This window comes from Schistocerca gregaria, unplaced genomic scaffold (assembly GCF_023897955.1).
Source record: "Schistocerca gregaria isolate iqSchGreg1 unplaced genomic scaffold, iqSchGreg1.2 ptg000351l, whole genome shotgun sequence".
NCBI lineage: Eukaryota > Metazoa > Arthropoda > Insecta > Orthoptera > Acrididae > Schistocerca > Schistocerca gregaria.
Window position 1 is genome coordinate 4074536 of NW_026061811.1, and position 24350 is coordinate 4098885.

The window sequence follows — 24350 nt, forward strand, 5'->3', positions numbered from 1 at the left end:
CCGTGTTGCATGGGAGAATGTGAAAAGTGTTCATATGTAGTAAAAACCTGAGAAATCCGTCCGTTTTCGTCATTTGTTATCGAATCGACTTAAAGCCAGATCGTCACATTGGCCTCTCTTCTCTCTGAAACGCTTGTACTTGTCGTTTGCAAAGCTATGTCGCGTGCTGCGGTATGCTGAGACACTAAAAGCACAATAGTAGAACACAGATGAAGCTTCTAAGTTGATGTAATAGCCAGTAAGAAGTAGTACAATTCAAGTTTTAGGTATCGATTATTGACTTTTTAGCTGGCTTTGGTGCCTTGGACATGAGCTAGGACCTTAAGTTTCTGCATGAAAGGAGGACTAGCAATCGAGTGGCACGGGAGAATGTGAAAAGTGTTCATATGTAGTAAAAACCTGAGAAATCCGTCCGTTTTCTTCATTTGTTATCGAATCGACTTAAAGCCAGATCGTCACATTGGCCGCTCTTCTCTCTGAAACGGTTGTACTTATCGTCTGCAAAGCTATGTCGCGTGCTGCGGTATGCTGAGAAACTACAAGCACCATAGTAGAACACAGATGAAGCTTCTAAGTTGATGTACTAGCCGGTAAGAGGTAGTACAATTGAAGTTTTAGGTACTGAATATTGACCTTTTATCTGGCTTTGGTGCCTTGGTAATGAGCTAGGACCTTAAGATTCTGCATGAAAGGAGGACTAGCAGCCGAGTTGCACGGGAGAATGTGAAAAGTGTTCATATGTAGTAAAAACCAGAGAAATCCGTCCGTTTTCGTCATTTGTTATCGAATCGACTTAAAGCCAGATCGTCACATTGGCCGTTCTGCTCTCGGAAACGCTTGTACTTATCGTCTGCAAAGCTATGTCGCGTGTTGCCGTAGGCGGAAACAGGAAAAGCATCATAGTAGAACACAGATGAATCTTCAAAGTTGATGTAATAGCCAGTAAGAAGTAGTCCATTTCAAGTTTTAGGTATCGATTATTGACTTTTTAGCTGGCTTTGGTGCCTTGGACATGAGCTAGGACCTTACGATTCTGCATGAAAGGAGGACTGGCAGCCGAGTTGCAGGGGAGAATGTGAAAAGTGTTCATATGTAGTAAAAACCTGAGAAATCCGTCCGTTTTCGTCATTTGTTATCGAATCGACTTAAAGCCAGATCGTCACATTGCACGCTCTGCTCTCGGAAACGGTTGTACTTATCGTCTCCAAAGCTATGTCGCGTGCTGCGGTATGCGGAGACACTAAAAGCACCACAGTAGAACACAGATGAAGCTTCTAAGTTGATGTAATAGCCAGTAAGAAGTAGTACAATTCAAGTTTTAGGTATCGGTTATTGACTTTTTAGCTGGCTTTGGAGCCTTGGACATGAGCTAGGACCTTAACATTTTGCATGAAAGGAGGACTAGCAGCCGAGTTGCACGGGATAATGTGAAAAGTGTTCATATGTAGTAAAAACCTTAGAAATCTGTCCGTTTTCGTCATTTTTTATCGAATCGACTTAAAGCCAGATCGTCAAATTGGCCGCTCTTCTCTCTGAAACGCTTGTACTTATCGTCTGCAAAGCTATGTCGCGTGCTGCGGTATGTGGAGACACTAAAAGCACCATAGTAGAACACAGATGAAGCTTCTAAGTTGACGTAATAGCCAATAAGAAGTAGTAGCTTTCAAGTTTTAGGTATCGATTATTGACTTTTTAGCTGGCTTTGGTGCCTTGGACATGAGCTAGGACCTTAATATTCTGCATGAAAGGAGGACTAGCAGCCGAGTTGCATGGGAGAATGTGAAAAGTGTTCATATGTAGTAAAAACCTTAGAAATCCGTCCATTTTCGTCATTTGTTATCGAATCGACTTAAAGCCAGATCGTCACATTGGCCGCTCTTCTCTCCGAAACGCTTGTACTTTTCGTCTGCAAAGCTATGTCGCGTGCTGCGGTATCTGGAGACACTGCACACACCATAGTAGAACACAGTTCAAGCTTCTAAGTTGATGTAATAGCCAGTAAGAAGTAGTACAATTCAAGTTTTAGGTATCGATTATTGACTTTTTAGCTGGCTTTGGTGCCTTGGACATGAGCTAGGACCTTAAGATTCTGCATGAAAGGAGGACTATCAGCCGAGTTGCAGGGGAGAATGTGAAAAGTGTTCATATGTAGTAAAAACCTGAGAAATCCGTCCGTTTTCGTCATTTGTTATCGAATCGACTTAAAGCCAGATCGTCACATTGGCCGCTCTGCTCTCGGAAACGGTTGTACTTATCGTCTGCAAAGCTATGTGGCGTGCTGCGGTATGCGGAGACACTAAAAGCACCATAGTAGAACACAGATGAAGCTTCTAAGTTGACGTAATAGCCAGGAAGAAGTAGTACAATTCAAGTTTTAGGTATTGAATATTGACCTTTTAGCTGGCTTTGGTGCCTTCGACATGAGCTAGGACCTTAACATTCTTCATGAAAGGAGGACTAGCAGCCGATTTGCATGGGAGAATGTGAAAAGTGATCATATGTAGTGAAAACCCGAGAAATCCGTCCGTTTTCGTCCTTTGTTATCGAATCGACTTAAAGCCAGATCGTCACATTGGCCGCTCTTCTCTCTGAAACGCTTGTACTTGTCGTTTGCAAAGCTATGTCGCGTGCTGCGGTATGCTGAGACACTAAAAGCACCATAGTAGAACACAGATGAAGCTTCTAAGTTGATGTAATAGCCAGTAAGAAGTAGTACAATTCAAGTTTTAGGTATCGATTATTGACTTTTTAGCTGGCTTTGGTACCTTGGACATGAGCTAGGACCTTAAGATTCTGCACGAAATGAGGACTAGCAGCCGAGTTGCATGGGAGAATGTGAAAAGTGTTCATATGTAGTAAAAACCTGAGAAATCCGTCCGTTTTCGTCATTTGTTATCGAATCGACTTAAAGCCAGATCGTCACATTGGCCGCTCTTCTCTCTGAAACGGTTGTACTTATCGTCTGCAAAGCTATGTCGCGTGCTGCGGTATGCGGAGACACTAAAAGCACCATAGTAGAACACAGATGAAGCTTTTAAGTTGATGTAATAGCCAGTAAGAAGTAGTACAATTCATGTTTTAGGTATCGATTATTGACTTTTTAGCTGGCTTTGGTGCCTTGGACATGAGCTAGGACCTTAAGATTCTGCATGAAAGGAGGACTAGCAGCCGAGTTGCACGGGAGAATGTGAAAAGTGTTCATATGCAGTAAAAACCTGAGACATCCGTCCGTTTTCGTCATTTGTTATCGAATCGACTTAAAGCCAGATAGTCACATTGGCCGCTCTTCTCTCTGAAACGCTTGTACTTATCGTCTGCAAAGCTGTGTCGCGTGCTGCGGTATGCGGAGACACTAAAATCACCATAGTAGAACACAGATCAAGCTTCTAAGTTGATGTAATAGCAAGTAAGAAGTAGTACAATTCAAGTTTTAGGTATCGATTATTGACTTTTTAGCTGGCTTTGGTACCTTGGACATGAGCTAGGACCTTAAGATTCTGCACGAAAGGAGGACTAGCAGCCGAGTTGCATGGGAGAATGTGAAAAGTGTTCATATGTAGTAAAAACCTTAGAAATCCGTCCATTTTCGTCATTTGTTATCGAATCGACTTAAAGCCAGTTCGTCACATTGGCCGCTCTTCTCTCCGAAACGCTTGTACTTATCGTCTGCAAAGCTATGTCGCGTGCTGAGGTATCTGGAGACACTGCACACACCATAGTAGATCACAGTTCATGCTTCTAAGTTGATGTAATAGCCAGTAAGAAGTAGTACAATTCAAGTTTTAGGTATCGATTATTGACTTTTTAGCTGGCTTTGGTGCCTTGGACATGAGCTAGGACCTTAAGATTCTGCATGAAAGGAGGACTAGCAGCCAAGTTGCAGGGGAGAATGTGAAAAGTGTTCATATGTAGTAAAAACCTGAGAAATCCGTCCGTTTTCGTCATTTGTTATCGAATCGACTTAAAGCCAGATCGTCACATTGGCCGCTCTGCTCTCGGAAACGGTTGTACTTATCGTCTGCAAAGCTATGTCGCGTGCTGCGGTATGCGGAGACACTAAAAGCACCATAGTAGAACACAGATGAAGCTTCTAAGTTGACGTAATAGCCAGTAAGAAGTAGTACAATTCAAGTTTTAGGTATTGAATATTGACCTTTTAGCTGGCTTTGGTGCCTTCGACATGAGCTAGGACCTTAACATTCTTCATGAAAGGAGGACTAGCAGCCGATTTGCATGGGAGAATGTGAAAAGTGTTCATATGTAGTGAAAACCCGAGAAATCCGTCCGTTTTCGTCATTTGTTATCGAATCGACTTAAAGCCAGATCGTCACATTGGCCGCTCTTCTCTCTGAAACGCTTGTACTTGTTGTTTGCAAAGCTATGTCGCGTGCTGCGGTATGCTGAGACACTAAAAGCACCATAGTAGAACACAGATTAAGCTTCTAAGTTGATGTAATAGCCAGTAAGAAGTAGTACAATTCAAGTTTTAGGTATCGATTATTGACTTTTTAGCTGGCTTTGGTACCTTGGACATGAGCTAGGACCTTAAGATTCTGCACGAAAGGAGGACTAGCAGCCGAGTTGCATGGGAGAATGTGAAAAGTGTTCATATGTAGTAAAAACCTGAGAAATCCGTCCGTTTTCGTCATTTGTTATCGAATCGACTTAAAGCCAGATCGTCACATTGGCCGCTCTTCTCTCTGAAACGGTTGTACTTATCGTCTGCAAAGCTATGTCGCGTGCTGCGGTATGCGGAGACACTAAAAGCACCATAGTAGAACACAGATGAAGCTTTTAAGTTGATGTAATAGCCAGTAAGAAGTAGTACAATTCATGTTTTAGGTATCGATTATTGACTTTTTAGCTGGCTTTGGTGCCTTGGACATGAGCTAGGACCTTAAGATTCTGCATGAAAGGAGGACTAGCAGCCGAGTTGCACGGGAGAATGTGAAAAGTGTTCATATGTAGTAAAAACCTGAGACATCCGTCCGTTTTCGTCATTTGTTATCGAATCGACTTAAAGCCAGATAGTCACATTGGCCGCTCTTCTCTCTGAAACGCTTGTACTTATCGTCTGCAAAGCTGTGTCGCGTGCTGCGGTATGCGGAGACACTAAAATCACCATAGTAGAACACAGATCAAGCTTCTAAGTTGATGTAATAGCAAGTAAGAAGTAGTACAATTCAAGTTTTAGGTATCGATTATTGACTTTGTAGCAGGCTTTGGTACATTGGACATGAGCTAGGACCTTAAGATTCTGCACGAAAGGAGGACTAGCAGCCGTTTTGCATGGGAGAATGTGAAAAGTGTTCATATGTAGTAAAAACCTGAGAAATCCGTCCGTTTTCGTCATTTGTTATCGAATCGACTTAAAGCCAGATCGTCACATTGGCCTCTCTTCTCTCTGAAACGCTTGTACTTGTCGTTTGCAAAGCTATGTCGCGTGCTGCGGTATGCTGAGACACTAAAAGCACAATAGTAGAACACAGATGAAGCTTCTAAGTTGATGTAATAGCCAGTAAGAAGTAGTACAATTCAAGTTTTAGGTATGGATTATTGACTTTTTAGCTGGCTTTGGTGCCTTGGACATGAGCTAGGACCTTAACATTCTGCATGAAAGGAGGACTAGCAGCCGAGTTGCACGGGAGAATGTGAAAGTGTTCATATGTAGTAAAAACCTTAGAAATCTGTCCGTTCTCGTCATTTGTTATCGAATCGACTTAAAGCCAGATCGTCACATTGGCCGCTCTTCTCTCTGAAACGGTTGTACTTATCGTCTGCAAAGCTATGTCGCGTGCTGCGGTATGTGGAGACACTAAAAGCACCATAGTAGAACACAGATGAAGCTTCAAAGTTGATGTAATAGCCAGTAAGAAGTAGTAGCATTCAAGTTTTAGGTATCGATTATTGACTTTTTAGCTGGCTTTGGTGCCTTGGACATGAGCTAGGACCTTAAGATTCTGCATGAAAGGAGGACTAGCAATCGAGTGGCACGGGAGAATGTGAAAAGTGTTCATATGTAGTAAAAACCTGAGAAATCCGTCCGTTTTCTTCATTTGTTATCGAATCGACTTAAAGCCAGATCGTCACATTGGCCGCTCTTCTCTCTGAAACGGTTGTACTTATCGTCTGCAAAGCTATGTCGCGTGCTGCGGTATGCTGAGAAACTACAAGCACCATAGTAGAACACAGATGAAGCTTCTAAGTTGATGTACTAGCCGGTAAGAGGTAGTACAATTGAAGTTTTAGGTACTGAATATTGATCTTTTATCTGGCTTTGGTGCCTTGGTAATGAGCTAGGACCTTAAGATTCTGCATGAAAGGAGGACTAGCAGCCGAGTTGCACGGGAGAATGTGAAAAGTGTTCATATGTAGTAAAAACCAGAGAAATCCGTCCGTTTTCGTCATTTGTTATCGAATCGACTTAAAGCCAGATCGTCACATTGGCCGTTCTGCTCTCGGAAACGCTTGTACTTATCGTCTGCAAAGCTATGTCGCGTGTTGCCGTAGGCGGAAACAGGAAAAGCATCATAGTAGAACACAGATGAATCTTCAAAGTTGATGTAATAGCCAGTAAGAAGTAGTCCATTTCAAGTTTTAGGTATCGATTATTGACTTTTTAGCTGGCTTTGGTGCCTTGGACATGAGCTAGGACCTTACGATTCTGCATGAAAGGAGGACTGGCAGCCGAGTTGCAGGGGAGAATGTGAAAAGTGTTCATATGTAGTAAAAACCTGAGAAATCCGTCCGTTTTCGTCATTTGTTATCGAATCGACTTAAAGCCAGATCGTCACATTGCCCGCTCTGCTCTCGGAAACGGTTGTACTTATCGTCTCCAAAGCTATGTCGCGTGCTGCGGTATGCGGAGACACTAAAAGCACCACAGTAGAACACAGATGAAGCTTCTAAGTTGATGTAATAGCCAGTAAGAAGTAGTACAATTCAAGTTTTAGGTATCGGTTATTGACTTTATAGCTGGCTTTGGAGCCTTGGACATGAGCTAGGACCTTAACATTTTGCATGAAAGGAGGACTAGCAGCCGAGTTGCACGGGATAATGTGAAAAGTGTTCATATGTAGTAAAAACCTTAGAAATCTGTCCGTTTTCGTCATTTGTTATCGAATCGACTTAAAGCCAGATCGTCACATTGGCCGCTCTGCTCTCTGAAACGGTTGTACTTATCGTCTGCAAAGCTATCTCGCGTACTGCGGTATTCGGAGGCACTAAAAGCACCACAATAGAACACAGATGAAGCTTCTAAGTTCATGTAATATCCAGTAAGAAGTAGTACAATTCAAGTTTTAGGAATCGATTATTGACTTTTTAGCTGGCTTTGGTGCCTTGGACATGAGCTACGACCTTAAGTTTCTGCATGAAAGGAGGACTAGCAGCCGAGTTGCACGGGAGAATGTGAAAAGTGTTCATATGTAGTAAAAACCTGAGAAATCCGTCCGTTTTCGTCATTTGTTATCGAATCGACTTAAAGCCAGATCGTCAAATTGGCCGCTCTTCTCTCTGAAACGGTTGTACTTATCGTCTGCAAAGCTATGTCGCGTGCTGCGGTATGCGGAGACACTAAAAGCACCATAGTAGAACACAGATCAAGCTTCTAAGTTGATGTAATAGCCAGTAAGAAGTAGTACAATTCAAGTTTTAGGTATCGGTTATTGACTTTTTAGCTGGCTTTGGTGCCTTGGACATGAGCTAGGACCTTAAGATTCTGCATGAAAGTAGGACTAGCAGCTGAGTTGCACGGGAGAATGTGAAAAGTGTTCATATGTAGTAAAAACCTGAGACATCCGTCCGTTTTCGTTATTTGTTATCGAATCGACTTAAAGCCACATCGTCACATTGGCCGCTCTTCTCTCTGAAACGGTTGTACTTATCGTCTGCAAAACTATGTCGCTTGCAGCGGTATGCGGAGAAACTAAAAGCACCGTAGTAGAACACAGATGAAGCTTCTAAGTTGATGTATTAGCCAGTAAGAAGTAGTAAAATTCAAGTTTTAGGTATTGATTATTGACTTTTTAGCTGGCTTTGGTGCCTTGGACATCAGCCAGGACCTTAAGATTCTGCATGAAAGGAGGACTAGCAGCCAAGTTGCACGGGAGAATGTGAAAAGTGTTCATATGTAGTAAAAACCTGAGAAATCCGTCCGTTTTCGTCATTTGTCATCGAATCGACTTAAAACCAGATCGTCAGATTAGCCGCTCTTCTCTCTGAAACGGTTGTACTTATCGTCTGCAAAACCATGTCGCGTGCTGCGGTATGCCGAGAAACTAAAAGCACCGTAGTAGAACACAGATGAAGCTTCTAAGTTGATGTAATAGCCAGTAAGAAGTAGTAGAATTCAAGTTTTAGGTATCGATTATTGACTTTTTAGCTGGCTTTGGTGCCGTGGACAAGAGCTAGGACCTTAAGATTCTGCATGAAAGGAGGACTAGCAGCCGAGTTGAACGGGAGGATGTGAAAAGTGTTCATATGTAGTAAAAACCTGAGAAATCCGTCCGTTTTCGTCATTTGTTATCGAATCGACTTAAAACCAGATCGTCACATTGGCCGCTCTTCTCTCTGAAACGGTTGTACTTATCGTCTACAAAGCTATGTCGCGTGCTGCGGTATGCGGAGACACTCAAAGCACCATAGTAGAACACAGATGAAGCTTCTAAGTTAATGTAATAGCCAGTAAGAAGTAGTACAATTCAAGTTTTAGGTATCGATTATTGACTTTTTAGCTGGCTTTGGTGCCTTGGACATGAGCTAGGACCTTAAGATTCTGCATGAAAGGAGGACTAGCAGCCGAGTTGCACGGGAGAATGTGAAAAGTGTTCATATGCAGGAAAAACCTGAGACATCCGTCCGTTTTCGTCATTTGTTATCGAATCGACTTAAAGCCAGATCGTCGCATTGGCCGCTCTTCTCTCTGAAACGGTTTTACTTATCGTCTGCAAAGCTATGTCGCCTCGTGCGGTATGCTGAGACACTACAAGCACCATAGTAGAACACAGATGAAGCTTCTAAGTTGATGTAATAGCCAGTAGGAAGTAGTACAATTCAAGTTTTAGGTATTGAATATTGAATTTTTAGCTGGCTTTGGTGCCTTGGACATGAGCTAGGACCTTAATATTCTGCATGAAAGGAGGACTAGCAGCCGAGTTGCATGAGAGAATGTGAAAAGTGTTCAAATGTCGTAAAAACTTGAGAAATACGTCTGTTTTCGTCATTTGTTATCGAATCGACTTAAAGCCAGATCGTCACATTGGCCGCCCTTCTCTCTGAAACGGTTGTACTTATCGTCTGCAAAGCTATGTCGCGAGCTGTGGTATGCGGAGACACTAAAATCACCATAGTAGGAACAGATGAAGCATCTAAGTTGATGTAATGGCCAGTAAGAAGTAATCCAATTCAAGTTTTGGGTATCGATTATTGACTTTTTAGCTGGCTTTGGTGCCTTGGACATGGGCTAAGAGCTTAAGATTCTGCATGAAAGGAGGACTAGCAGCCGAGATGCACGGGAGAATGTGAAAAGCGTTCATATGTAATAAAAACCTGAGAAATCCGTCCGTTTTCGTCATTTGTTATCGAATCGACTTAAGGCCAGATCGTCACATTGGCCGCTCTTCTCTCTGAAACGGTTGTACTTATCGTCTGCAAAACTATGTCGCGTGCTGCGGCATGCGGAGAAACTAAAAGCACCGTAGTAGAACACAGATGAAGCTTCTAAGTTTATGTAATAGCCAGTAAGAAGCAGTACAATTCAAGTTTTAGGTATTGATTATTGACTTTTTAGCTGGCTTTGGTGCCTTGGACATGAGCTAGGACCTTAAGATTCTGCATGAAAGGAGGACTAGCAGCCGAGTTGCACGGGAGAATGTGAAAAGTGTTCATATGTAGTAAAAACATGAGAAATCCGTCCGTTTTCGACATTTGTTATCGAATCGACTTAAAGCCAGATCGTCACATTGGCCGCTCTTCTCTCTGAAACGGTTGTACTTATCGTCTGCAAAGCTATGTCGCGTACTGCGGTATTCGGAGACACTAAAAGCGCCATAGTAGAACACAGATGAAGCTTCTAAAATGATGTAATAGCCAGTAAGAAGTAGTACAATTCAAGTTTTAGGTATCAGTTATTGACTTTTTAGCTGGCTTTGGTGCCTTGGACATGAGCTAGGACCTTAAGATTCTGCATGAAAGGAGGACTAGCAGCCGAGTTGCACGGGAGAATGTGAAAAGTGTTCATATGTAGTAAAAACCTGAGAAATCCGTCCGTTTTCGTCATTTGTTATCGAATCGACTTAATAGCCAGATCGTCACATTGGCCGATCTTCTCTCTGAAACGGTTGTACTTATCGTCTGCAAAGCTATGTCGCGTGTTGCCGTAGGCGGAAACAGGAAAAGCACCATAATAGAACACAGATGAAGCTTCTAAGTTGATGTAATAGCCAGTAAGAAGTAGTCCAATTCAAGTTTTATGTATCGGTTATTGACTTTTTAGCTGGCTTTGGTGCCTTGGACATGAGCTAGGACCTTAAGATTCTGCATGAAAGGAGGACTAGCAGCCGAGTTGCACGGGAGAATGTGAAAAGTGTTCATATGTAGTAAAAACCAGAGAAATCCGTCCGTTTTCGTCATTTGTTATCGAATCGACTTAAAGCCAGATCGTCACATTGGCCGATCTTCTCTCTGAAATGGTTGTACTTATCGTCTGCAAAGCTATGTCGCGTGTTGCCGTAGGCGGAAACAGGAAAAGCACCATAATAGAACACAGATGAAGCTTCTAAGTTGATGTAATAGCCAGTAAGAAGTAGTCCAATTCAAGTTTTAGGTATCGATTATTGACTTTGTAGCTGGTTTTGGTGCCTTGGACATGAGCTAGTACCTTATGATTCTGCATGAAAGGAGGACTAGCAGCCGAGTTGCACGGGAGAATGTGAAAAGTGTTCATATGCAGTAAAAACCTGAGAAATCCGTCCGTTTTCGTCATTTGTTATCGCATCGACTTAAAGCCATATTGACACATTGGCCGCTCTTCTCTCTGAAACGGTTGTACTTATCGTCTGCAAAGCTCTGTCGCGTGCTGCGGTATGCTGAGGCACTACAAGCACCATAGTAGAACACAGATGAAGCTTCTAAGTTGATGTAATAGCCAGTAAGAGGTAGTACAATTCAAGTTATAGGTATTGAATATTGACCTTTTAGCTGGCTTTGGTGCCTTGGACATGAGCTAGGACCTTAAGATTCTGCATGAAAGGAGGACTAGAAGCCGAGTTGCACGGGAGAATGTGAAAAGTGTTCATACGTAGTAAAAACCTGAGACATCCGTCCGTTTTCGTCATTTGTTATTGAATCGATGTAAAGCCAGATCGTCACATTGGCCGCTCTTCTCTCTGAAACGGTTGTACTTATCGTCTGCAAAGTTATGTCGCGTACTGCGGTATTCGGAGATACTAAAAGCACCACAGTAGAACACAGATGTAGCTTCTAAGTTGATGTAATATCCAGTAAGAGGTAGTACAATTCAAGTTTTAGGTATCGATTATTGACTTTTTAGCTGGCTTTGGTGCCTTGGACATGAGCTGTTACCTTAAGATTCTGCATGAAAGGAGGACTAGCAGCCGAGTTGCACGGGAGAATGTGAAAAGTGTTCATATGTAGTAAAAATCTGAGAAATCCGTCCGTTTTCGTCATTTGTTATCGAATCGACTTAAAGCCAGATCGTCACATTGGCCGCTCTTCTCTCTGAAACGGTTGTACTTATCGTCTGCAAAACTATGTCGCGTGCTGCGGTATGCGGAGAAACTAAAAGCACCGTAGTAGAACACAGATGAAGCTTCTAAGTTGATGTAATAGCCAGTAAGAAGCAGTACAATTCAAGTTTTAGGTATTGATTATTGACTTTTTAGCTGGCTTTGGTGCCTTGGACATGAGCTAGGACCTTAAGATTCTGCATGAAAGGAGGACTAGCAGCCGAGTTGCACGAGAGAATGTGAAAAGTGTTCATATGTAGTAAAAACCTGAGAAATCCGTCCGTTTTCGTCATTTGTTATCGATCGACTTAAAGCCAGATCGTCACATTGGCCGCTCTTCTCTCTGAAACGGTTGTACTTATCGTCTGCAAAGCTATGTCGCGTACTGCGGTATTCGGAGACACTAAAAGCACCATAGTAGAACACAGATGAAGCTTCTAGAATGATGTAATAGCCAGTAAGAAGTAGTACAATTCAAGTTTTAGGTTTCGGTTATTGACTTTTTAGCTGGCTTTGGTGCCTTGGACATGAGCTAGGACCTTAAGATTCTGCATGAAAGGAGGACTAGCAGCCGAGTTGCACGGGAGAATGTGAAAAGTGTTCATATGTAGTAAAAACCTGAGAAATCCGTCCGTTTTCGTCATTTGTTATCGAATCGACTTAAAAGCCAGATCGTGACATTGGCCGATCTTCTGTCTGAAACGGTTGTACTTATCGTCTGCAAAGCTATGTCGCGTGTTGCCGTAGGCGGAAACAGGAAAAGCACCATAATAGAACACAGATGAAGCTTCTAAGTTGATGTAATAGCCAGTAAGAAGTAGTCATATTCAAGTTTTATGTATCGGTTATTGACTTTTTAGCTATCTTTGGTGCCTTGGACATGAGCTAGGACCTTAAGATTCTGCATGAAAGGAGGACTAGCAGCCGAGTTGCACGGGAGAATGTGAAAAATGTTCATATGTAGTAAAAACCAGAGAAATCCGTCCGTTTTCGTCATTTGTTATCGAATCGACTTAAAGCCAGATCGTCACATTGGCCGCTCTTCTCTCTGAAACGGTTGTACTTATCGTCTGCAAAGCTATGTCGCGAGCTGTGGTATGCGGAGACACTAAAATCACCATAGTAGGAACAGATGAAGCATCTAAGTTGATGTAATAGCCAGTAAGAAGTAATCCAATTCAAGTTTTGGGTATCGATTATTGACTTTTTAGCTGGCTTTGGTGCCTTGGACATGAGCTAAGAGCTTAAGATTCTGCATGAAAGGAGGTCTAGCAGCCGAGTTGCACGGGAGAATGTGAAAAGTGTTCATATGTAATAAAAACCTGAGAAATCCGACCGTTTTCGTCATTTGTTATCGAATCGACTTAAAGCCAGATCGTCACATTGGCCGCTCTTCTCTCTGAAACGGTTGTACTTATCGTCTGCAAAACTATGTCGCGTGCTGCGGCATGCGGAGAAACTAAAAGCACCGTAGTAGAACACAGATGAAGCTTCTAAGTTTATGTAATAGCCAGTAAGAAGCAGTACAATTCAAGTTTTAGGTATTGATTATTGACTTTTTAGCTGGCTTTGGTGCCTTGGACATGAGCTAGGACCTTAAGATTCTGCATGAAAGGAGGACTAGCAGCCGAGTTGCAAGGGAGAATGTGAAAAGTGTTCATATGTAGTAAAAACGTGAGAAATCCGTCCGTTTTCGTCATTTGTTATCGAATCGACTTAGTAGCCAGATCGTCACATTGGCCGATCTTCTCTCTGAAACGGTTGTACTTATCGTCTGCAAAGCTATGTCGCGTGTTGCCGTAGGCGGAAACAGGAAAAGCACCATAATAGAACACAGATGAAGATTCTAAGTTGATGTAATAGCCAGTAAGAAGTAGTCCAATTCAAGTTTTATGTATCGGTTATTGACTATTTAGCTGGCTTTGGTGCCTTGGACATGAGCTAGGACCTTAAGATTCTGCATGAAAGGAGGACTAGCAGCCGAGTTGCACGGGAGAATGTGAAAAGTGTTCATATGTAGTAAAAACCAGAGAAATCCGTCCGTTTTCGTCATTTGTTATCGAATCGACTTAAAGCCAGATCGTCGCATTGGCCGATCTTCTCTCTGAAATGGTTGTACTTATCGTCTGCAAAGCTATGTCGCGTGTTGCCGTAGGCGAAAACAGGAAAAGCACCATAATAGAACACAGATGAAGCTTCTAAGTTGATGTAATAGCCAGTAAGAAGTAGTCCAATTCAAGTTTTAGGTATCGATTATTGACTTTGTAGCTGGTTTTGGTGCCTTGGACATGAGTTAGGACCTTAAGATTCTGCATGAAAGGAGGACTAGCAGCCGAGTTGCACGGGAGAATGTGAAAAGTGTTCATATGCAGTAAAAACCTGAGAAATCCGTCCGTCTTCGTCATTTGTTATCGCATCGACTTAAAGCCATATCGACACATTGGCCGCTCTTCTCTCTGAAACGGTTGTACTTATCGTCTGCAAAGCTCTGTCGCGTGCTGCGGTATGCTGAGACACTACACGCACCATAGTAGAACACAGATGAAGCTTCTAAGTTGATGTAATAGCCAGTAAGAGGTAGTACAATTCAAGTTATAGGTATTGAATATTGACCTTTTAGCTGGCTTTGGTGCCTTGGACATGAGCTAGGACCTTAAGATTCTGCATGAAAGGAGGACTAGCAGCCGAGTTGCACGGGAGAATGTGAAAAGTGTTCATATGTAGTAAAAACCTGAGACATCCGTCCGTTTTCGTCATTTGTTATTGAATCGATGTAAAGCCAGATCGTCACATTGGCCGCTCTTCTCTCTGAAACGGTTGTACTTATCGTCTGCAAAGTTATGTCGCGTACTGCGGTATTCGGAGACACTAAAAGCACCGTAGTAGAACACAGATGAAGCTTCTAAGTTGATGTAATAGCCAGTAAGAAGCAGTACAATTCAAGTTTTAGGTATTGATTATTGACTTTTTAGCTGGCTTTGGTGTCTTGGACATGAGCTAGGACCTTAAGATTCTGCATGAAAGGAGGACTAGCAGCCGAGTTGCACGGGAGAATGTGAAAAGTGTTCATATGTAGTAAAAACCTGAGAAATCCGTCCGTTTTCGTCATTTGTTATCGATCGACTTAAAGCCAGGTCGTCACATTGGCCGCTCTTCTCTCTGAAACGGTTGTACTTATCGTCTGCAAAGCTATGTCGCGTACTGCGGTATTCGGAGACACTAAAAGCACCATAGTAGAACACAGATGAAGCTTCTAAAATGATGTAATAGCCAGTAAGAAGTAGTACAATTCAAGTTTTAGGTATCGGTTATTGACTTTTTAGCTGGCTTTGGTGCCTTGGACATGAGCTAGGACCTTAAGATACTGCATGAAAGGAGGACTAGCAGCCGAGTTGCACGGGAGAATGTGAAAAGTGTTCATATGTAGTAAAAACCTGAGAAATCCGTCCGTTTTCGTCATTTGTTATCGAATCGACTTAAAAGCCAGATCGTCACATTGGCCGATCTTCTCTCTGAAACGGTTGTACTTATCGTCTGCAAAGCTATGTCGCGTGTTGCCGTAGGCGGAAACAGGAAAAGCACAATAATAGAACACAGATGAAGCTTCTAAGTTGATGTAATAGCCAGTAAGAAGTAGTCCAATTCAAGTTTTAGGTATCGATTATTGACTTTGTAGCTGGTTTTGGTGCCTTGGACATGAGCTAGGACCTTAAGATTCTGCATGAAAGGAGGACTAGCAGCCGAGTTGCACGGGAGAATGTGAAAAGTGTTCATATGCAGTAAAAACCTGAGAAATCCGTCCGTTTTCGTCATTTGTTATCGCATCGACTTAAAGCCATATCGACACATTGGCCGCTCTCCTCTCTGAAACGGTTGTACTTATCGTCTGCAAAGCTCTGTCGCGTGCTGCGGTATGCTGAGCCACTACAAGCACCATAGTAGAACACAGATGAAGCTTCTAAGTTGATGTAATAGCCAGTAAGAGGTAGTACAATTCAAGTTATAGGTATTGAATATTGACCTTTTAGCTGGCTTTGGTGCCTTGGACATGAGCTAGGACCTTAAGATTCTGCATGAAAGGAGGACTAGCAGCCGAGTTGCACGGGAGAATGTGAAAAGTGTTCATATGTAGTAAAAACCAGAGAAATCCGTCCGTTTTCGTCATTTCTTATCGAATCGACTTAAAGCCAGATCATCACATTGGTCGATCTTCTCTCTGAAATGGTTGTACTTATCGTCTGCAAAGCTATGTCGCGTGTTGCCGTAGGCGGAAACAGGAAAAGCACCATAATAGAACACAGATGAAGCTTCTAAGTTGATGTAATAGCCAGTAATAAGTAGTCCAATTCAAGTTTTAGGTATCGATTATTGACTTTTTAGCTGGCTTTGGTGCCTTGGACATGAGCTAGGACCTTAAGATTCTGCATGAAAGGAGGACTAGCAGCCTAGTTGCACGGGAGAATGTGAAAAGTGTTCATATGTAGTAAAAACCTGAGAAATCCGTCCGTTTTCGTCATTTGTTATCGCATCGACTTAAAGCCATATCGACACATTGGCCGCTCTTCTCTCTGAAACGGTTGTACTTATCGTCTGCAAAGCTCTATCGCGTGCTGCGGTATGCTGAGACACTACAAGCACCATAGTAGAACACAGATGAAGCTTCTAAGTTGATGTAATAGCCAGTAAGAGGTAGTACAATTCAAGTTATAAGTATTGAATATTGACCTTTTAGCTGGCTTTGGTGCCTTGGACATGAGCTAGGACCTTAAGATTCTGCATGAAAGGAGGACTATCAGCCGAGTTGCACGGGAGAATGTGAAAAGTGTTCATATGTAGTAAAAACCTGAGACATCCGTCCGTTTTCGTCATTTGTTATTGAATCGATGTAAAGCCAGATCGTCACATTGGCCGCTCTTCTCTCTGGAACGGTTGTACTTATCGTCTGCAAAGCTATGTCGCGTACTGCGGTATTCGGAGACACTAAAAGCACCACAGTAGAACACAGATGTAGCTTCTAAGTTGATGTAATATCCAGTAAGAAGAAGTACAATTCAAGTTTTAGGTATCGATTATTGACTTTTTAGATGTCTTTGGTGCCTTGGACATGAGCTAGGACCTTAAGATTCAGCATGAAAGGAGGACTAGCAGCCGAGTTGCACGGGAGGATGTGAAAAGTGTTCATATGTAGTAAAAACCTGAGAGATCCGTCCGTTTTCGTCATTTGTTATCGAATCAACTTAAAGCCAGATCGTAACATTGGCCGCTCTTCTCTCTGAAACTGTTGTACTTATCGTCTGCAAAGCTATGTCGCGTACTGCGGTATTCGGAGACACTAAAAGCACCATAGTAGAACACAGATGAAGCTTCTAAGATGATGTAATAACCAGTAAGAAGAAGTACAATTCAAGTTTTAGGTATCGGTTATTGACTTTTTAGCTGGCTTTGGTGCCTTGGACATGAGCTAGGACCTTAAGATTCTGCATGAAAGGAGGACTAGCAGCCGAGTTGCACGGGAGAATGTGAAAAGTGTTCATATGCAGTAAAAACCTGAGAAATCCGTCCGTTTTCGTCATTTGTTATCGCATCGACTTAAAGCCATATCGACACATTGGCCGCTCTTCTCTCTGAAACGGTTGTACTTATCGTCTGCAAAGCTCTGTCGCGTGCTGCGGTATGCTGAGACACTACAAGCACCATAGTAGAACACAGATGAAGCTTCTAAGTTGATGTAATAGCCAGTAAGAGGTAGTACAATTCAAGTTGTAGGTATTGAATATTGACCTTTTAGCTGGCTTTGGTGCCTTGGACATGAGCTAGGACCTTAAGATTCTGCATGAAAGGAGGACTAGCAGCCGAGTTGCACGGGAGAATGTGAAAAGTGTTCATATGTAGTAAAAACCTGAGACATCCGTCCGTTTTCGTCATTTGTTATTGAATCGATGTAAAGCCAGATCGTCACATTGGCCGCTCTTCTCTCTGAAACGGTTGTACTTATCGTCTGCAAAGTTATGTCGCGTACTGCGGTATTCGGAGACACTAAAAGCACCACAGTAGAACACAGATGTAGCTTCTAAGTTGATGTAATATCCAGTAAGAAGTAGTACAATTCAAGTTTTAGGTATTGAATATTGATCTTTTAGCTGGCTTTGGTGCCTTGGACATGTGCTAGGACATTAAGATTCTGCATGAAAGGAGGACTAGCAGCCGAGTTGCACGGGAGAATGTGAAAAGTGTTCATATGTAGTAAAAACCTGAGATAACCGTCCGTTTTCGTCATTTGTTATCGAATCGACTTAAAGCCAGATCGTCACATTGGCCGCTCTTCTCTCTGAAACGGTTGTACTTATCGTCTGCAAAACTATGTCGCGTGCTGCGGTATGCGGAGAAACTAAAAGCACCGTAGTAGAACACCGATGAAGCTTCTAAGTTGATGTAATAGCCAGTAAGAAGCAGTACAATTCCAGCTTTAGGTATTGATTATTGACTTTTTAGCTGGCTTTGGTGCCTTGGACATGAGCTAGGACCTTAAGATTCTGCATGAAAGGAGGACTAGCAGCCGAGTTGCACGGGAGAATGTGAAAAGTGTTCATATGTAGTAAAATCCTGAGAAATCCGTCCGTTTTCGTCATTTGTTATCGATCGACTTAAAGCCAGATCGTCACATTGGCCGCTCTTCTCTCTGAAACGGTTGTACTTATCGTCTGCAAAGCTATGTCGCGTGCTGCGGTATTCGGAGACACTAAAAGCACCATAGTAGAACACAGATGAAGCTTCTAAAATGATGTAATAGCCAGTAAGAAGTAGTACAATTCAAGTTTTAGGTATCGGTTATTGCTTTTTAGCTGGCTTTGGTGCCTTGGACATGAGCTAGGACCTTAAGATTCTGCATGAAAGGAGGACTAGCTGCCGAGTTGCACGGGAGAATGTGAAAAGTGTTCATATGTAGTAAAAACCTGAGAAATCCGTCCGTTTTCGTCATTTGTTATCGAATCGGCTTAAAAGCCAGATCGTCACATTGGCCGATCTTCTCTCTGAAACGGTTGTACTTATCGTCTGCAAAGCTATGTCGCGTGTTGCCGTAGGCGGAAACAGGAAAAGCACCATAATAGAACACAGATGAAGCTTCTAAGTTGATGTAATAGCCAGTAAGAAGTAGTCATATTCAAGTTTTATGTATCGGTTATTGACTTTTTAGCTGGCTTTGGTGACTTGGACATGAGCTAGGACCTTAAGATTCTGCATGAAAGGAGGACTAGCTGCCGAGTTGCACGGGAGAATGTGAAAAGTGTTCATATGTAGTAAAAACCAGAGAAATCCGTCCGTTTTCGTCATTTGTTATCGAATCGACTTAAAGGCAGATCGTCACATTGGTCGATTTTCTATCTGAAATGGTTGTACTTATCGTCTGCAAAGCTATGCCGCGTGTTGCCGTAGGCGGTAACAGGAAAAGCACCATAATAGAACACAGATGAAGCTTCTAAGTTGATGTAATAGCCAGTAAGAAGTAGTCCAATTCAAGTTTTAGGTATCGATTATTGACTTTTTAGCTGGCTTTGGTGCCTTGGACATGAGCTAGGACCTTAAGATTCTGCATGAAAGGAGGACTAGCAGCCGAGTTGCACGGGAGAATGTGAAAAGTGTTCATATGTAGTAAAAACCTGAGAAATCCGTCCGTTTTCGTCATTTGTTATCGCATCGACTTAAAGCCATATCGACACATTGGCCGCTCTTCTCTCTGAAACGGTTGTACTTATCGTCTGCAAAGCTCTGTCGCGTGCTGCGGTATGCTGAGACTCTACAAGCACCATAGTAGAACACAGATGAAGCTTCTAAGTTGATGTAATAGCCAGTAAGAGGTAGTACAATTCAAGTTATAAGTATTGAATATTGACCTTTTAGCTGGCTTTGGTGCCATGGACATGAGCTAGGACCTTAAGATTCTGCATGAAAGGAGGACTAGCAGCCGAGTTGCACGGGATAATGTGAAAAGTGTTCATATGTAGTAAAAACCTGAGTCATCCGTCCGTTTTCGTCATTTGTTATTGAATCGATGTAAAGCCAAATCGTCACATTGGCCGCTCTTCTCTCTGAAACTGTTGTACTTATCGTCTGCAAAGCTATGTCGCGTACTGCGGTATTCGGAGACACTAAAAGCACCATAGTAGAACACAGATGAAGCTTCTAAGATGATGTAATAACCAGTAAGAAGAAGTACAATTCAAGTTTTAGGTATCGGTTATTGACTTTTTAGCTGGCTTTGGTGCCTTGGACATGAGCTAGGACCTTAAGATTCTGCATGAAAGGAGGACTAGCAGCCGAGTTGCACGGGAGAATGTGAAAAGTGTTCATATGTAGTACAAACCTGAGAAATCCGTCCGTTTTCGTCATTTGTTATCGAATCGACTTAAAGCCAGATCGTCACATTGGCCGATCTTCTCTCTGAAACGGTTGTACTTATCGTCTGCAAAGCTATGTCGCGTGTTGCCGTAGGCGGAAACAGGAAAAGCACCATAATTGAACACAGATGAAGCTTCTAAGTTGATGTAATAGCCAGTAAGAAGTAGTCCAATTCAAGTTTTAGGTATCGATTATTGACTATTTAGATGGCTTTGGTGCCTTGGACATGAGCTAGGACTTTAAGATTCTGCATGAAAGGAGGACTAGCAGCCGAGTTGCACGGGAGAATGTGAAAAGTGTTCATATGTAGTAAAAATCTGAGACATCCGTCCGTTTTCGTCATTTGTTATCGAATTCACTTAAAGCCAGATCGTCACATTTTCCGCTCTTCTCTCTGAAACGGTTGTACTTATCGTCTGCAAAGCTATGTCGCGTGCTGCGGTATGCGGAGACACTAAAAGCACCATAGTAGAACACAGATGATGCTTCTAAGTTGATGTAATAGCCAGTAAGAAGTAGTACAATTCAAGTTTTAGGTATCGGTTATTGACTTTTTACCCTTCTTTGGTGCCTTGGACACGAGCTAGGAACTTAAGATTTTGCATGAAGGAGGACTAGCAGCCGAGTTGCACGGGAGACTGTGAAAAGTGTTCATATGTAGTAAAAACCTGAGAAATCCGTCCGTTTTCGTCATTTGTTATCGAATTGACTTAAAGCCAGATCGTCACATTGGCCGCTCTTCTCACTGAAACGGTTGTACGTATCGTCTGCAAAGCTATGTCGCGTGCTGCGGTATGTGGAGACACTAAAAGCACCTTAATAGAACACAGATGAAGCTTCTAAGTTGATGTAATACCCAATAAGAGGTAGTACAATTCAAGTTTTAGGTATCGAATATTGAGTTTTTTTCTGGCTTTGGTGCCTTGGACATGAGCTAGGACCTTAAGATTCTGCATGAAAGGAGGACTAGCAGCCGAGTTGCACGGGAGAATGTGAAAAGTATTCATATGTAGTAATAACCTGAGAAATCCGTCCTTTTTCGTCATTTGTTATCGAATCGACTTAAAGCCAGATCGTCACATTGGCCGCTCTTCTCTCTGAAGCGGTTGTACTTATCGTCTGCAAAGCTATGTCACGTGCTGCGGTATGTGGTGACACTAAAATCACCGCAGTAGAACACATATGAAGCTTCTAAGATGATGTAATATCCAGTAAGATGTAGTACAATTCAAGTTTTAGGTATCGATTATTGACTTTTCAGCTGGCTTTGGTGCATTGGACATGAGCTAGGACCTTACGATTCTGCATGAAAGGTGGACTAGCAGCCGAGTTCCACGGGAGAATGTGAAAAGTGTTCATATGTAGTAATAACCTGAGAAATCCGTCCTTTTTCGTCATTTGTTAAAGGAATCGACTTAAAGCCAGATCGTCACATTGGCCGCTCTTCTCTCTGAAACGGTTGTACTTATCGTCTGCAAAGCTATGTCACGTGCTGCGGTATGCGGAGACACTAAAATCACCACAGTAGAACACAGATGAAGCTTCTAAGTTGATGTAATATCCAGTAAGAAGTAGTACAATTCAAGTTTTAGGTATTGAATATTGACCTTTTTGCAGGCTTTGGTGCCTTGGACATGTGCTAGGACCTTAAGATTCTGCATAAAAGGAGGACAAGCAGCCGAGTTGCACGGGAGAATGTGAAAAGTGTTCATATGTAGTAAAAACCTGAGAAATCCGTCAGTTTTCGTCATTTGTTATGGAATCGACTTAAAGCCAGATCGTCACATTGGCCGCTCTTCTCTCTGAAACGGTTGTACTTATCGTCTGCAAAGCTATGTCGCGTACTGCGGTATTCGGAGACACTAAAAGCACCATAGTAGAACACAGATGAAGCTTCTAAGATGATGTAATAGCCAGTAAGAAGAAGTACAATTCAAGTTTTAGGTATCGGTTATTGACTTTTTAGCTGGCTTTGGTGCCTTGGACATGAGCTAGGACCTTAATATTCTGCATGAAAGGAGGACTAGCAGCCGAGTTGCACGGGAGAATGTGAAAAGTGTTCATATGTAGTACAAACCTGAGAAATCCGTCCGTTTTCGTCATTTGTTATCGAATCGACTTAAAGCCAGATCGTCACATTGGCCGCTCTTCTCTCTGAAACGGTTGTACATATCGTCTGCAAAGCTATATCGCGTGTTGCCGTAGGCGGAAACAGGAAAAGCACCATAATAGTACACAGATGAAGCTTCTAAGTTTATGTAATAGCCAGTAAGAAGTAGTCCAATTCAAGTTTTAGGTATCGATTATTGACTTTTTAGCTGGCTTTGGTGCCTTGGACATGAGCTAGGACCTTACAATTCTGCATGAAAGGAGGACTAGAAGCCGAGTTGCACGGGAGAATGTGAAAAGTGTTCATATGTAGTAATAACCTGAGAAATCCGTCCGTTTCCGTCATTTGTTATCGAATCGACTTAAAGCCAGATCGTCACCTTGGCAGCTCTTCTCTCTGAAATGGTTGTACTTATCGTCTGCAAAACTATGTCGCGTGCTGCGGTATGCGGAGAAACTAAAAGCACCGTAGTAGAACACAGATGAAGCTTCTAAGTTGATGTAATTGCCAGTAAGAAGTAGTACAATTCAAGTTTTAGGTATCGATTATTGACTTTTTAGCTGGCTTTGGTGCATTGGACATGAGCTAGGACCTTAAGATTCTGCATGAAAGGAGGACTAGCAGCCGAGTTGCACGTGAGAATGTGAAAAGTGTTCATATGTAGTAAAAACCTGAGAAATCCGTCCGTTTTCGTCATTTGTTATCGAATCGACTTAAAGCCAGATCGTCACATTGGCCGCTCTTCTCTCTGAAACGGTTGTACTTATCGTCTGCAAAGCTATGTCGCGTACTGCGGTATGCTGAGACACTAAAAGCACCATAGTAGAACACAGATCAAGCTTCTAAGTTGATGTAATAGCCAGTAAGAAGTAGTACAATTCTAGTTTTAGGTATTGAATATTGACCTTTTAGCTGGCTTTGGTGCCTTGGACATGTGCTAGGACATTAAGATTCTGCATGAAAGGAGGACTAGCAGCCGAGTTGCACGGGAGAATGTGAAAAGTGTTCATATGTAGTAAAAACCTGAGAAAACCGTCCGTTTTCGTCATTTGTTATCGAATCGACTTAAAGCCAGATCGTCACATTGGCCGCTCTTCTCTCTGAAACGGTTGTACTTATCGTCTGCAAAACTATGTCGCGTACTGCGGTATTCGGAGACACTAAAAGCACCATAGTAGAACACAGATGAAGCTCCTAGGATGATGTAATAGCCAGTAAGAAGTAGTAAAATTCAAGTATAAGGTACTGAATATTGAATTTTTAGCTAGCTTTGGTGCCTTGGACATGAGCTAGGACCTTAACATTCTTCATGAAAGGAGGACTAGCAGCCGAGTTGCACGGGAGAATGTGAAAAGTGTTCATATGTAGTAAAAACCTGAGAAATCAGTCCGTTTTCGTCATTTGTTATCGAATCGACTTAAAGCCAGATCGTCACATTGGCCGCTCTTCTCTCTGAAACGGTTGTACTTATCGTCTGCAAAGCTATGTCGCGTACTGCGGTATGCTGAGACACTAAAAGCACCATAGTAGAACACAGATCAAGCTTCTAAGTTGATGTAATAGCCAGTAAGAAGTAGTACAATTCTAGTTTTAGGTATTGAATATTGACCTTTTAGCTGGCTTTGGTGCCTTGGACATGAGCTAGGACCTTAAGATTCTGCATAAAAGTAGGACTAGCAGCCCAGTTGCACGGGAGAATGTGAAAAGTGTTCATATGTAGTAAAGACCTGAAACATCCGTCCGTTTTCGTCATTTGTTATCGAATTGACTTAAAGTCAGATCGTCACATTTTCCGCTCTTCTCTCTGAAACGGTTGTACTTATCGTCTGCAAAGCTATGTCGCGTGCTGCGGTATGCGGAGACACTAAACGCACCATAGCAGAACACAGATGATGCTTCTAAGTTGATGTAATAGCCAGTAAGAAGTAGTACAATTCAAGTTTTAGTTATCGGTTATTGACTTTTTACCCTTCTTTGGTGCCTTGGACACGAGCTAGGAACTTAAAATTTTGCATGATGGAGGACTAGCAGCCGAGTTGCACGGGAGAATGTGAAAAGTGTTCATATGTAGTAAAACCTGAGAAATACGTCCGTTT